Here is a 16,172-nt window from a genome sequence, read left to right as displayed (position 1 = left end):
CTTGCTACTTAAATTACATGGGAAGATCTTCATTGCCGATGAGTATAGTCGTGACCTACAAGAATCTTTCCAAAAGATTAAGGAGGGTATATCCATCTCTCAAGGAAGGAAAAGGGCTATTGCTGATAAGCACAGAAGGGCCTTAACAGTCAATGAAAATGATTGGGTCTTACTCAAGTTTCCCAAGGCTCGATTAAGGCAAACAACGGGTAAAAATCCTACGGGCGATCAAAAGTATTATGCTAAACTAGCAAAAAGATACTATGGTCCTTTTCAAATCCTGAAGCCAATCAATGACATGGCTTATACTTAGGCCCTACAAAGGAGAGCCACCAAATGAACCAATTATTGAAGACCCTGCAGAAATTGAAGACCAAGAAGAGGTGCTACAACCGGAAGCTATCCTTCGGCATGAGGACAAGGTACTACAACATTGCAAGATTATCCAATGGTATCTTATTAAGTTCAAAAATCATCTTTTTGAAGATGCTAGATGGATGCAATTTATAGAGCTTAAGGATAGTATGAGCCTTGTCAATGCTTACAATGCTACATTAGAGTAAGAAAATGTAAATATTTCTTTTAAATGATCAATGTTTTTGTCTTATAAGACCAATTCTCTTTTTATTGTGCACAAATTTAATTAGTATGCATGCTTATAATCATGTTTGTGATGACGACGTCTCTCGAACACCAAGTAGAATTTGTCACTCTACTTTGGGAGAATGAAATGGACTCAAGAGCAGACATGCTTATGGAAGCTAAGTCTCCCAAGCCCCAAATGTATCAGTCATCCATCTTGGAATGATGTTGTAGGATAAAAAAGGATCCTCTACCCGCTCAGAAACATTGACCAATGACTAAGGCTTTATCTCTTCTACCTCATAGTCAAGGATGACTATGATTTCAAGAGAGAGGTAATGTCATAAAATCTAATATCTAACCAACCCAAATTATTTTTTCATATTAGATTGATCATTTAATGTGGGACAATAAATGGGAACAGGGGTTAGGATATAGACATGTGCTTATGGATCTATCTCAACACAGGGCCAAGGTTAAAGGGTGAAATGAGAGATGGTTTGTCAAAGAGCAATGCTAGCTAATGGAGCTTAAAGACCTTAGTGTTAGGCTCATTAAAGACCTACAAATGTTAGTGTTAAAAATCCTTAGACCGTAGGCAAGCTAGGGTTGTGCTTAAGGTGGGAACCCGGACCAAGCTTGAGGTGCTTGTCGTGCTTGCTAATTAAGGTGCTTGTCGTGCTTGTTGACTAAGGTGCTTGAGGTGCTTGATGACTAAGGTGCTAAGGTGCTCCATGACTAAGGTTCTTGAGGGGCTTAAGGTGTTCCCAAAGTCAACCACAATCCCTACTCATGGGGGAGGCGAACCATTATTGTAGGGGCATGAGAGAGAACACACACACACACCCTCACACAAGTCAAGCCTTGTCTAAAGAAGCAACAAAGACACATGTCAAGTTCCTCTCCATGTTTTCCTCATAAGGTGCCTAAAGCCTATTGGTTGGGGGTCCAATTATAGTTTAGCTAATTGAATGAATTTTTTATGCATTTATCAAGTCCTCTAACTCAAAGGGGAAAGTGGGACACTTGTCCCAAGGCTATCATGGTTGCTCGATATAGACTATGCATGTAATTGGCTAGGCTTGTAGGGGTCCAATCAACTTCCAACATGAGCTACAAGGGGGGGACAACCAAAGAAAGTTGGGGGTGTGCTTGGGGGTGTACTCCCTCACACACACACACACACTCACATTCAAAATTTAAGCTAATTTCCTGGAAAGATAATCTAGTTGCGGATATGCTTTCAAGAGCAAGGTATGAAAATGAAGACGACATGGTTGTTGAGGGAATGATGTAGGCACAAGGCTATATAGTATCTCTCATGCCAAGGGTGATCATGTTTGCCTGTCAAATGCACTTGAGTCATTTACAGAGGATCTATATCAAGGTGGTTGGTTGCTCATTGGGATACTATCTAAGCACTTTGACAAGGCAAGAAGGGTGGATTGATCAAGAGTTTAAAAGAATACGTAGAAAGGACTATGGATACTTTCTGAAAGATGGGTACTTATGAAAGCGTCTAAAAGAAAGAAATGGAATGCTGTTGAGAGTACTGAATGATAAGGACGCTCAAAATGAGCTTATGAAAACATGAGGGTCCTTATGCTGGACATAGAGGTGTATGGGCCACCTTTACTAAAATGAAAGAGAGGTATTGGTGGAAAGGTATGTAGAAAGATGTATCTCACTTTGTGAGGAATCACGAGCAAAACTTCATCGCAAACACTCGTACATGCACATACACAAGCACACAACCACACACAAAATCATAGCTTACTACATTCCAATCAGCTTAATTGATTTCCAATTCACAACCACATACACTAAACCTCTCTCTTTTCACACACACCAATGCAATTAGCTCGTGGGGCTCATACATGCGCGCGCACACACACACACACACACACACACACACACACACACACACACACACCGATGCCGTTGCACAAGAGAAAAGAAAATAACTGGGGATGGGGGGAGAAACGATACAAGAGAAGATGTAATCAAAGGTTGCTTCCTTTCCAAGTGATGGGCTATGGTAGAGCATACAAAATCTTAGAGCTCTCTCTCCTCCTCTATTTTTCCTCCCTGCAACCCCCCCAAAACAACAGAGCATAAAGAGTAAATATCTCTCACCTGGTGGAGAATTAGCTTGCACACTTTTCAGCCTCCCTATACAGTACAGTTGAGTGTCTCACCACTTTTCTTTGTCCTTCACTATCCAACTTGCCTTGCATGTTTTTAGAGGTTTTTCACATAAAAATCAATTTTTTGTAAGCATCAAATCCTTGCACGTGGACGTACATAAGAACATAAATCGTGCACATTTGAACTCTTTTGCCTCCATTGTTACACTTGCTCTGGCATTCTAACACACACCTGTAAGCATCCTTGACATTGCTTTCTACCCATTCTAACATTGACACTCTTTCATAGCACCAACATACTCCTTTTGGAGAAAACTGGTAAGTGAGGCATGACTTTTATACTCATTGTCAAAATTTTACAGCTAGCTCATTCAAGTCACGTAGTCCCATGCTCGTTCTTCAAAGCACATAACGAGCATGCAACCCTTCTGTGAGATGCAACTCTGAGATAGTGGATCACTATAAAACTTACAGAGCATTTACTGCGGTCCTTTACTTCATTTTGTAGAGAGAGACAGAGAGAAAGAGAGAGAGAGAGAGAGAGAGAGAGAGAGAGAGAGAGAGAGAGAGAGAGAGAGAGAGAGAGAGAGAGAGAGAGAGAAATTGTAACATTTAATGGCCTAATAACTTATGTGTAGCGGAAATTAGCATGAACATAGTGGGCATTTCATTAGAGTAGATTCCTAATGAGAATTACAAGAGTGCTTGGGTGGAGAGAGCAACAAAAAGCATAACACCTAGTTAGATAGCATCGACAATACTTTCAAAAGAGAGAGCAATTAAGCTATTGACAACAGTTGAGGACCGGATTTTCATGGAGCCGGTCCCCCCTCCAAAAGGCTTTGTATTATGGTTTCTCCCATCAAGAGAGACATTGTACAATACAATTCTTTGTGTTCCTTCAAGACTAGCTAGTGCAATGAAGATGGAAACTTCATGCACTAAGCAAAACACTTAACAAACACAACTTGAATTATCCCCGTTCTCAGACCCAAGACCTCACACACCTTCGAAGATGGTGAGAGCTAGCAGGGTATGAGAGTAGATTGAGAGGAAGAAGGAGTATCTTACGAGAAAGATGTACATCTCCTCACATAATCACTCATATGTAGCATAGCTTAGCTTAGTAATTAGCTTGGTAGAGGAGATGAGCATGCATTGAAGCTTGGCTCTTGGTTGGATTTGCATCCACATGCCAAGAGAGTGTTGATGTAGGCTTCTATCTCACAAGCTTGGAGTAGGTGATGAGTTCTCCATTAAAGCTTGGGAAGAGATAGTCTTCTCTTTCTTCACACATGAGCTTTTGTGAGTGTGTGTGTGATAATGCCTTGCAAAAATCAGCCCCCTCTCTCTCTTGGGCGAGCCCTCTTGCTAAATGCTCTTCCTGAAGCCTCATTGGCCCTCCCCAAGTCAAGCCAATTACAATTAAGCAGCATAAGTGATAGCCTTCTGACATGTGTCCCCCTTTCCCCTTTTGTGAGAACTTTAGGTAATTAAATAATTAAACTACACTCTCATTAGACCCCTTTGCCTCCTGGCCAATAGGAATCAGGCAAGCCATGGGGCTCCTAAATGCTCATTGGACCCCTTGGGAGACTACCCAATAGTCTTCTAGGAGACTTAATTCTCATTGGTTTCTTTTATTAAATGTTTTTAAATTAATTAAACTAGATTTACTCTAGCTTAATTTTCATTGGTCCACTTCAAGGGTCATCCAATAGAAATTGGGCACACCTTGTGGGCATCTGGCCTAGGGAGCTGACATGTGTCCCTCATTCCCTTTGTGTAAAGGGAGCCTGTGTGTGTGTGTGTGTGTGGCTTTCTCTCTCATCCCCTACCTTTAGGGCTCGCCCCCTCCCATGTAGGGATGTGCAAAGACTTTTAGGGCACACACAAAGCATCCAATTTTCCTTAGGGTTGACCTTTGGACACAACCTTTGAATTTTGGAACCTTAGCATTTTGGAAGTCTTAATGGGCTGAACCTTAGGGTCTTTTTAGCCCATTGTTGCACATGGCTCTTTTGCAGATGCCCCCCCCTTTGGATCCCTATTTTCCCTCCTTTGGATCCCTACTGTGGCCGGTCTGCTAGCTTAACCAATATTCTAGCTTTTTCTCCCCTGGCCTTCCCCACATTAAATGATCAGTTTAATATGAGAAAATCATTTAGGAGAATTAGATATTGATTATTATGACAGAAATGGGGTGGCCAAAGGGGAGAGATGTTATAGCATTGATATTTTATTACTTATTGCAGCTGACAGGTGGAAAAGACTTGACCGAGCTAGGCCTATGCGAATGAAAATATATAAATTGTACATTTTATTATTCAAGTGCTCTTTTATGAGCTTTGGCCATTTATGACTGGCCGGCCAGTTTGTAACAGATTTGACCATTCAAGAAATCTATATAACAAATACGTGCAAGAGGGAAATGGTCACTCTTGCACAGGGGGAGATTTCACCCAGTGTTTGCATTGTTCTTCTCTCCTCTTCCCTCTTCCCTCTCGCCGTGCCGACGTAGCACTCCGGTCTAGGAGGTGCTCCTGCACGCGCTCTTTTATCCTCTCGTGCTCTCAATCTCTCTCTTTGTTCGCGTACGGCTTCTATTCTATGCTATGGGATTCGTCAGGTATGGGGATTTCCCAATTTATGTGTTATATTGTGTTATCTTGGATGATTTGCAGGGCAGCCACGCTTCCGACTGTAGCAGTGGTATCAGAGCACAAGGAAACGCTCCTACATGGTGTGGACAACAACAAAGGAAGCCGTAGCGACCAACTAATGACTAGGGTCATCGTCATATCACTTCCATATAACAAAGCTAAGTTTGTATCATCATGTTTTCAGAATAAATGTTTTCTTTTTTACATCAATGCATCGTTGCTTGAACTGCATTACAAAGAAATTCATTGTTTATGATTAGCAGATGCTAGCAATATTAGAATTAATACATATTTAGTTAGCACTGAATTTCATTCACGATATCATCCGCGTGAATAATTATGTGAGTAATGGGCACATATGTATTTTGGTATGCAATGATGATACATGTATACGATCAAGGAGGGATCTGATAGAAGAAGATAGAAAGGAAAATTTCTTAACATTGGAACAGAGTGTCGAATATTGAGTTGGCGAAATTAAGTGGGGGGGAATCCTTGTAGATTTTCAAATAGGAGGGCACATGAGAAGATGAAGAAGAAAGATTCGCGCCTTAAATATATGAGTTGTAGAAATCCAGCGGCTATCCGACAAGGTCTCACTGCAAGGAGATGCCCTCATTCAAAGATGAGCTGCCTTCCGCTTTGAGTCATGCAGGAACAAAGCGCAACATAAACTCAATCCTTCAATGTGGGAAAAAAGAAGCAACTAAATCAATCAGCTTGCTGCAGTAGATGACCTCATGGTTTTCTTGTGGCGCTACAGAACGAGAACACACAGTCAACAGTACTTTAACCTCCTTCTACGCTCATCATCACCGTCTTGCTAAGATAAGTGTTAGTGTTAATTGTCCTCAGACCAGTGCTGCTCAGCACTCTCTCTCTCCTTCACATGCAGCCATCATGTTGCTGCGTTCTTTTGTGGTATGCATGGCCTCGGTTGGTTGACCGGCAATGTGAGGGATCGCTCATGGACTGGTGAACACTCATCCACTCTCACTTGAGACCCATGCAAATCCACACACTCTCTCTCTATCTCTATTACTTCTTTCCTATGCCATGCACACTCCGATGCACTCCAGTCTACTCACAGTTCCCTTCATGCAGGTACCCTGATCCACACACACCTACTCCAGCCGCCACCTTTCCCAACCACTACATAGCAGCCACCACACACAGTAGCCACACATCTCTCTCCCTCTCGTCTTCAATTACCTCACCCCACTTCAGTGGACGCACTCGACTGCTGGTTTATTTTACTACAAGCCGCTCGCAACACACACACACACACACACATTTTCAACCACCCCTCTGCCATGCAGAGTCGCCGGCCACTCTTAGTCTCTCCGCGCGGCATTCCTACTCCCACCAATCGAAAGCAAACCAGCACCTCTCTCTCTCTCTCTCTCTCTCTCTCTCTCTCTCTCTCTCTCTCTCTCTCTCTCTCTCTCTCTCTCTCTCTCTCTCTCTCTCTCTCTCTCTCTCTCTCTCTCTCTCTCTCTCTCTCTCTCTCTCTCTCTCTCTCCAACTGTCGCATACCCTTTTTCTCTTTATTGCTGCAGTTCCATCACGCTGGCCAAGGCCCATCATTGAGTTTTCTTTTTGTTATTTTTATTTTTCTCTCTATCTGATCAACTATCGAGTTCGAGTGGCCCTGTTCTGACGGCTGCAACCATGAAAATTGCCTACCATGGTCCAGCATGCACCTCACCCACTTCACACTACCTAGACACAATTGCAAACCGTCGTAAGCCGATTATCACTACCTCTCCCTCTTGCATGGCGGCGCTAACTGATTGGCACGTGCAGTCGTCTCCAGCCATAGTAGAGGCCGTCAGACCAACCCCTCTGTAGTCCAACTCACTCTCTCCCTCTTGCATGGCAGCGGACAGAGATCCTGTGGCTTCCCTTGACTTGCCATGCATTGGGCGCTTTTTTTTACTGCCCATAGTGAGCGATTGGCAACCAACCCCAGCCGCCAACCTTCATCCACGAGCGGTGCCCTCCCTTTAACTGTGGGGTGCTAACACTCCCATGCACCACTCTCTCACGTTCGCTTCCTCCACTTCACATGCAGTGGTACACACCCACATACGGCACGTGTCTCTCTATCTCTCTATCTCTCTTTTTTCTCTCTCTCCATGGCTACCACAAGCTGCCCTCTAACAGCCCATCATCATCTATCTCCCTCATCTTGCCCTGCAACAACCTAAAAGCACAAGTGCAGTATTTCTCTCTCATTCAGCTAACAAGCAGGACCATATTGAAACTCCATCTTGAACTCCGGCATCTAATCTCTCCCTATCTTCCTTGGCTGGTGGACTCATAATCACTAACCTTATAATTCACATTAAGCTCAAATGCTATAATTCACATTAAGCTCAAACGCTAGCAACGGCGGCTTGTCACACTATAACCTGCAGGAATTCCATCCAGTACACAACAACTCGAATCCCACCGAGTCTACTGAAATCAAGATTCTCAAGGCCTCATACGCTAGCACAGCTCACTGGCACGGCCGGCCTTAGTCTTCATAAGCCATGTTGTACGATGACGACATGGGCCACATAGTGGCGGCCACCAGCAGCACCAAAGTCACCATTGGCAGTCCCACTGCAGACCAATGACGTCGCTCACCACCTAGCAGCGTCGTCAAACAGTGTGCCGTGGTAGCTAACAGACGCCAATTATCTACACAACTTCCACAATTGCATGGAGGCTCTTGCTTCCCCACCTTGGCATGCTAACGGCGAGCCTACCGAACAAAAACTTGCTGCGTGAAATGCTTCACATAATTTTTACAGCTGATTTTGTATTTCCTCTTTCACTTCGAGACATACTTGTAGACATTTATTATGGAAAAAAAAAATTAATTTTAATTTTTAACTTAGCATAGTGTCTCACGATCATCATTCATTGCCTGGGAACGTAGTACTTCTCCCTTCATCTCAGCCACATGGTGAGCAAGCTGCAGACACTAAAAGGTATCATCACAACTAGTCCACAATGCCCATTGTTTGTCGAGCATTCTCAAGCATTGACGATGCTCATGATGATTTTTCCAGTCTTTTGCTTTACGACATTTTATTTTCGTACCTAGGTATTAGATTAGATCCACAAGGATTGTAATTTTGGTCTTTTAACACTGCTAATATAATATTTCCTTTCATTTCTTTTCCTCTTTCCCCCCTCTCCCCCTTCCCTCTTGGCCAATGGTCGATGACATAGCAACATCGGACATTGAGGAAGCTCTTCGACGACCACTGCAATACTTTCTTAGACAAACACTCGATGCAGGACATCCACGGGAATTGACAACAATGATGATGATTTTAGTCTATTTTCATACCCACGCATTGTATTAGATCCACACGAATTGTCTCACTTGTTTGGGTAGGTAATTTTTGCATTTTAAAGACGGTTACTACAAATTGGTATGCTTGTAGTTTGCTATCATGCCCACGCCATATATGTAATCACATCACACTTTAAATACACACATATCGTGAGTGTCTCGTTAATACACAAACCGGAATCTCTAATTGATGGATCCTTCTTCTTTTACTCACGCTCATTAGACATTTATTTCCTCCTAATTTTGAATGACAAGACTATATACCTTGTGTGGTCTGCATTATCTGACTTTTAAGGCATTTAAGTAATTTGTATACGCTGCAGACTCCCATACTCCCTACTATCAGTTTAAACGAGACACTTAAGTAGGTGGTTTTGCAAGTCATTCTTCTGATGCACAGAAAATCGAGATTATCTTACATAATTTGATGTCTAAAAATGCCTTTCGTCAATGGAGACTTTTGAGAAAGAGAAGATAAGATCAAATTAATTTTGTGTTGGTTATTATTTGTTGGATCAATCTACTATCTGTCGTCTGGCCTTCCCATCATGTACGCTCATGATATTATGACTACATGCTCGTCAATGCCCTCAAAATAATTTTTATAATAATAATAATTATAAAAAAAAACACACACACACATAATTTCAAACGCCCATCACAGTCGACCTCGGTAAGTAGTCAACATACTAATAATAATTTTTATAATAATAATAATTTTATTAAAAAAAAACACACACACACATAATTTCAAACACCCATCAAAGTCGACCTCGGTAAGTAGTCAACATACTTTATCCTTCAGATCGAGTTTTAATGATTCCACCAAAATTTTATTCTTACTTCTTTTATTTTGGCCCATTGAAACAACTTAGACTAGTTTGTTTCTTGCATTTTTATTTTTTTGTTTGTGGCATTAGTGGATCTATGTGAGAACTGCAAAGTATTTCGTCTCGCTAAGTTGTCTCACATTTCAGTTTCAACAAGGATATCCTCATGGAAATTTTATTGAGATGCTTTGTCAATAAGCTATGTAGCTACTCCGTTGAGCTAAGGTGCTTTGGGATACTGAACAAAAATTTGTAAGTACTTTGATATACTCCAGCGTGGTGTTAACACAGGTAGTAAATGTTTTGTCTTTTTATGTCTTGTCTAGTCCATTGGTCACATGCACACAGATCTGCCGATTTAGGCAGTGTGTAAATGCTCACCTTGGTGTAGATTCGCCGATTTAGGCAACACCAGTTATCTGTGAAGATCCGCCGATTTAGGCAGCACACTGACAAATTGCAAAGTCACAATGGTAAATGCAGATTCGCCGATATAGGCAGTATGTCTTATTGGTGTAGATTCGCTGATTGAGGCAACACCGATCACGAAATCATGCTGCAGTTGGCTGGCCACCACTGTAACTGGTATGATTTTTTTTCCCGGGTATAGAAAATGAAAGATATTTTGAATTTGGATTTGGAATTGGATTTGGAATGGGTATATGATAATTTTTTGTCGCGACAGTATTTATGGAAGTGAACTTTGAGATTAATGAGAATTGATTTATACAATGATACGTGTGACCAATGATATCCTGATTCATTAGGATATGACATATACTCCTTATTCTAGTGGTATGGGACACTAGAATAGGTAGTATGTGGATGACGACAGGCATAAGAAATATTGTCTAATTTTTTGAATTCTTCTTTTACTATTTGCTAAAAATTTCTAATCATTGTTTTTGACAAGTATTGTTTGCAGATTTTTATCTTCTCAACTGAGGACAATTGCTTTCCAACGGAGAGGTATGTTATAGAATTGATATTTTATTACTTATTGCAGCTGACAGGTGGAAAAGACTGGACCGAGCTAGGCCTATGCGAATAAAAATATATACATTGTACATTTTATTATTCAAGTGCTCTTTTATGAGCTTTGGCCATTTATGACCGTATAATTACGCCTTGGATGGGAAAAAACGTTGAATTCGAAAGCGAACGGCAATCCAAAGGTAAGTGCGAGCATGATACTGCATACTCCAAGTGACGAAGGAAATTTGGAATGGCGGCCTCTACACCAAAACAAACTCCATTGCGCCACAAGGGAAATGAGATGAGGGCACCACCTAGTCTTGGAAGCGTGGACTAGGACCGCTACACAAAGAGAGAGAGAGAGAGAGAGAGAGAGAGAGAGAGAGAGAGAGAGAGAGAGAGAGAGAGAGAGAGAGAGAGCACTATGAATGAAGCATTAACCGTGGTGTGTGCACAAGGAATGGATGACTTCAAACACTCCCAACACAAATAGCATATAGATTACCAAACAATCACTCAAGGATTAGCCAAGATCACATCAAGCACTCTCACACGCATATACAACATTTCACTTAATTAACACAAGTAAGAGGAGGAGAGGTTACTAGCATGAAACAATTTGCACTCTAGGATGTGCAAGAATAGAGTGAATGAATGAGCTTATGGGCTCATGGTGAGTGATACAAAGGCTCAATGGGCTGAGGGAGGCTTGAAATTACAAAGGGGAAGGCCTCTTTATATAGGAAAGAGAGTGATTAGGAGTGAGGTTAAGATACAAGTGTAATTTGTACAAATGAAGCTTGATTAGGGACATTCAACCAATGAAGAAGCTCCTTCCAAGTGATTTGTTGACCAATTAGCTCCATCATCACTTGTGTTGTCTTCACTCCTTCCTCCATAGCTTGAGTCCAAGAGCTTCCTTATTTTAAAATGTAAAGAATCTACATAAAATCAATACATATCTAGTAATAATAGAAAGGGGTTGAATGAGAACTTATGAATTACAACAAGATTAAGCATGACTTGAGAGGTGATTAGAAGAGGAACTTTGATGGGTTTTTGAGCTTGAGAGAGAGGAGGAAGGAGAGGAGGGTGAGAAGACTAATAGCTGATTTAAAAGAAGGTCTCAATGTGGAAAAGGAAGGGTGTGTGTGTGTAAAGGTAGGGGGGTGGTCTCCACCACAGTTGAAAAAACTGCCGTCCACCATTTTGGCCATATCTCCTAGACCGTAGGTGCAAAAATTATCAAAAAAATATGGCCAGAATCTTCAGCTCGTCAGTTACAACTTTGATGAAGACAACTTTTCTTGGATCGGAGTGGAAGTATTTTTTAAAAATTCAACAAAATCATGTGCCTGGTTTCTTCCTTTACCAAGTCTTCCACTTGGGTCCCATTTGTTTGAATCATCATATGGCTCCAAAGCCATGATGATATGAGCCACTCATGTCCCTTGAATCATGGGTGCATGGCTCCACAACCACATCATATCTTTTCTTTTCACATTTACATATTTTCCCTTCCCTTTACCACTAGGTTCTCCCTCTACCTTTCACCTCCGGTGAACTAGTCAAGAAAAAATCATTTTTTTAAAAATTTTTCCAAGAGGTTGTTCTCACTCTTTCTTTTATTGTAAACCTCTAGAAGCAAGGAAAACCAACAAAATATAATAAACAAAAATTTGTGATAGGCTCGGATCATAGCCCCCCCAAACCTGGCAAGGGGTATTTATGCCTCTAGCTTACTTTCTTTGATCTTGAGCTGACCTTATCCTAATGTGATAAGGCTTTAGACGCCATCCATTTGTCCTGGTCTTGTGCACTTTACCATCAATGTCCTGAAGTCTGTAAGAGCCGTTTTTGAACTTTTTGGTGACCAAGAACGGGCCTTCCCATCGGAAAAGAAACTTTCCATCCTTATGAGTGTCGAAGCGATTGTCATATCGAAGCACCAGAGATCCCTTTTTGATGTCTTTGGATGCTAGCTTTTTGTTGAACTTTTCTCTGCGCTTCTCTGCTTCTTGAGAATAGTGGTTGATGGCTTCTTCACGATCCAATTGCAGCCTCTCTAGATCCATGATCCTTTGATGTACTTTCTCCTTTTGAGAGCCTACCTGGCTACCCAATATTCGAAGACTTGTTAACTTCACTTCAATGGGCAAAAGCACCTCCTTTCCATAAACCAAATGAAAGGGTGTGTACCCTAATGTGGTTTTGAAGGAGGTTCTATAGGCCCATAGAGCTCCATTCAGGTGTTTGTCCCAATCTTGGCGCCTGGCATGTACCTGTTTGGTGAGAATTTTGCAAATGATTCCATTTACCTTTTCCACCAAACCATTGCACTGAGGGTAGTAAGGAGTAGAGTGTTGATGCTGAATATTTAGCTTCTTCATGAGTTCTCCTACCAAGTCTGCTCTAAACCCTGGTCCTCTATCAGATAGTATTTCAAGAGGGGTGCCAAACCGGCAACAAATGTGGTCAAAGATGAACTGACTCACATCCTTAGCAGTAATTCTATTGGTCGGCATAGCCTCAGCCCATCTAGTCATGTAGTCTACTCCCATGATGATGTACTCTTTACCTGACTGAGTGCGTGGTAGAGGCCCTATGGCATCAATTCCCCACTTCTCAAAGGGCCCATATACCTTTATTGGGTTCTGAGGTTCATCTATGAGCCGTCGTGGTCCTGCTTTCTGACATTCATCACATGTTTGACACCAATATTTGACATCACGATGAAGACTTGGCCAAGTAAACCCAGCTTGTAGAACCTTTCTACTAGTGACGTCGTGTGCAAAGTGTCCTCCACACATATCATCGTGACAAGCTTTTAAAATCTCTTCAATTTCACTCTTCAAAGGAACTCTCCTAAGCACACTATCCTTACCAAGACAATACAAGTCATCATTTACTATGCGATACCTGGTAGCCTTCCTAGCTAACCATCGCCTTTCCCGTGCATTCAAGTGTTTAGGAGCCTCTCCTTGCTCCAGAATGTGCATAATATCTTCCAAGTCCTCCTTGCCTTGCTGAAGTGGAAGTTTGATGGCCATTGCTCCCACTATTGACTCATTTAACTTTGATGATGCTAGGTGGTCTGCATCCTTGTTCTGGTCTCTTGGTACATGATGTACTTGTGCCTCCCTAAATCTCCTCATAAGAGCTCTTGCTTCTCTCATTTTAGTAGAGAGATGGGCATTTTTGCAAGCCCATGTACCTTGCATTTGCCTTACCAAAAGCATGGAGTCACCAAAAGCGTTTAATCTCTTAATTGAATTATCGAGGCACCAGCAAAGGCCATGAATTAGAGCATGATATTCTGCTTCATTGTTGGAGTGGACATCTTCTAGAGTGATCCCTTCACCATGGATCCTCTCTCCCAATGGGGATAAGACCACGATGCCTGCAGCTGCCTTATCCTTGGTTCTCTTGTATGCTCCATCAAAGTAGAGGCTATAAGCATTGACCAAAGCCTCTAGAGCTGGAGGTGGCGGAAGTTCCTTTCTCTTCAAATGGCAAACTTTTTCATAGCACTTGTTTGTTAAAATGTCGGCTAAGCATGCTCGAGTTGTTCTTTCAACCTGTATTGTATAATCAAACTCTTGAAGTCGCACCACCCACTTTGCTATTTTGTCAGAGATTTCCATATGTTGTAGTGCATAGGGAAACATATCCTCCACAGTGATAATTACAAACCTCTTCGGCAGCAAGTATGGCCGAAATTTGGTTACCGCAAACATGAGAGCTAACACTAGCTGTTCCATTAGGGTGTAGGCCTTCTCTGTGTTTTCCATGAGGCAGCTAGCAAAATACACAGGCCTCATAAAGGAGGTTTTTGGATCTTTTTGTAGGAGGGCAGCACCAATGGCTTCTTCTCCCACACTAGGGTTTACAAAGAATGTTTCTTCCCAACAAGGTTGGAGGATTACAGGGAGTGACCCTAACATTTTTTTAATCTCTCTAAAATGCCCTTCACTTTCTTCACTCCAAACAAGCGTCTCTTGACGAGTCAGCTGTTGTAGAGGAAATATCACTTGGGAGAGTAAGTGTATGAATCTACTCAAATATCTTAGCTTTTGCAAGAAGGAGATTAATTGTTTGATGGAAGTTGGGGAAGGTAGATTTAGCAATGTTTCTATCTTTTCAGGATCTACCTCGATTCCATCAATGGACACTACATGCCCTAATAGTGTAACCTTGCTTTCCCCAATGTGACATTTGTCCTTGTTTAGTTGTCCACCCAGCTTAGCTAAACGAGTAAATCCTTCATCAATCTTGCCGAGATGCATACTTTTGGAGCTGTAAATACAAAAGTCATCTATGAAAACCCTTATGGACTTACCAAAGTAAGGTTGGAAGACCATGTTCATGAATCGTTGAAAGGTGGCTGGAGCGTTGGTGAGACCAAAAGGCATGACTCGAAATGCAAAACATCCCCATGGTGTGATGAAAGTAGTCTTCTTCTAGTCCTCCTCTGCAATGCGTATTTGAAAGTAGCCAGAGTAGCCATCACACACTGTGTATCTCTCATGGCCTGCTACTTCATTTAGAATCTCATCTTGAAATGGGAGAGGGAAGTGGTCCCTCTTTGTTGCAGCATTTAGTGGCTTGTAATCCACGCACACTCGCCATTTACCATTCTTCTTTGGCCTCACCACTACTGGGGAGACCCATTCTGAATCTTCTACTGGGTATATGAATCCTGCTTCTAAGAGTCTCTTCACCTCAGACAACAGTGCATTTTGTTGCACAACTCCTAATCTTCTTAGTTTTTGTACTACTGGCTTGCTCCCTTCTTTTAGATGGATATGATGCTTCACTGCAGTGACACCTGTAATGTGAGTGTAATCAGAAATAAACAATGATGCATGCTTCTTGAGAACATTTACATAACCCTCCTTTTCTTCTTCCTTTATATCCTTGGATAACATCTCCTCTAGGCTGGCATCCCACACATTCTTCATTTGGATCCTTGGGTTGTCTTCTGATGAGGTAGTTTCCTTTATGGTGATGCCCATGACTTCGAGAGTGCTATCACTCTCTTCACTTGAACTCTCTTCCTCGTCCATGGATGAGGAGCATCCACTTGAGCTCCACTCATCAGCTGACGTCTCTAGTTCAAGGTTCTCTTGTCGCCCATTCTTTAGGTTATAAACCACCTTCCGACTATGGCCACCCATGCGAGGCCTCAACTCCAAGTCTCCTGTTGCCCAATCTTGCCTAGCTCCTATACCCATGAGCCAAGGTCGTCCTAAAATAAGGGGGTATCCTTCTCCCTTTACTGGCATCACATAAGCATCAACCTCTGTAGTGATTCCAAAAACAGAAACTCTCAAAGCTTTCACTACACCCACACAAGTGACAGAGACATTATTGGCCATTTTTGCCCTAAAGTTTGATGATTCCATTACCTCTAAACCCAATTGATGCATTAGCTTTTCTGTCATGACACAAACCTCTGCTCCACTGTCAATGTAAGTTTTTGGAATCCGTTGTCCCTTGATTTGAGCCTCCACCAAAGGCACTATATCCTTGAGACCATATGCTTTGATTACACTTACTAGCTTACTTCGCTTTGCTCTCGTGCTCACCATTTTTGACCATTGTCGTCGAAGCTTTGGGGAGA

Source organism: Adiantum capillus-veneris, chromosome 4 (genome assembly GCF_014529385.1).
Source record: "Adiantum capillus-veneris isolate H3 chromosome 4, ASM1452938v2, whole genome shotgun sequence".
NCBI classification, from domain to species: Eukaryota; Viridiplantae; Streptophyta; class Polypodiopsida; order Polypodiales; family Pteridaceae; genus Adiantum; species Adiantum capillus-veneris.
Note: the sequence above shows the minus strand (reverse complement) of the source record.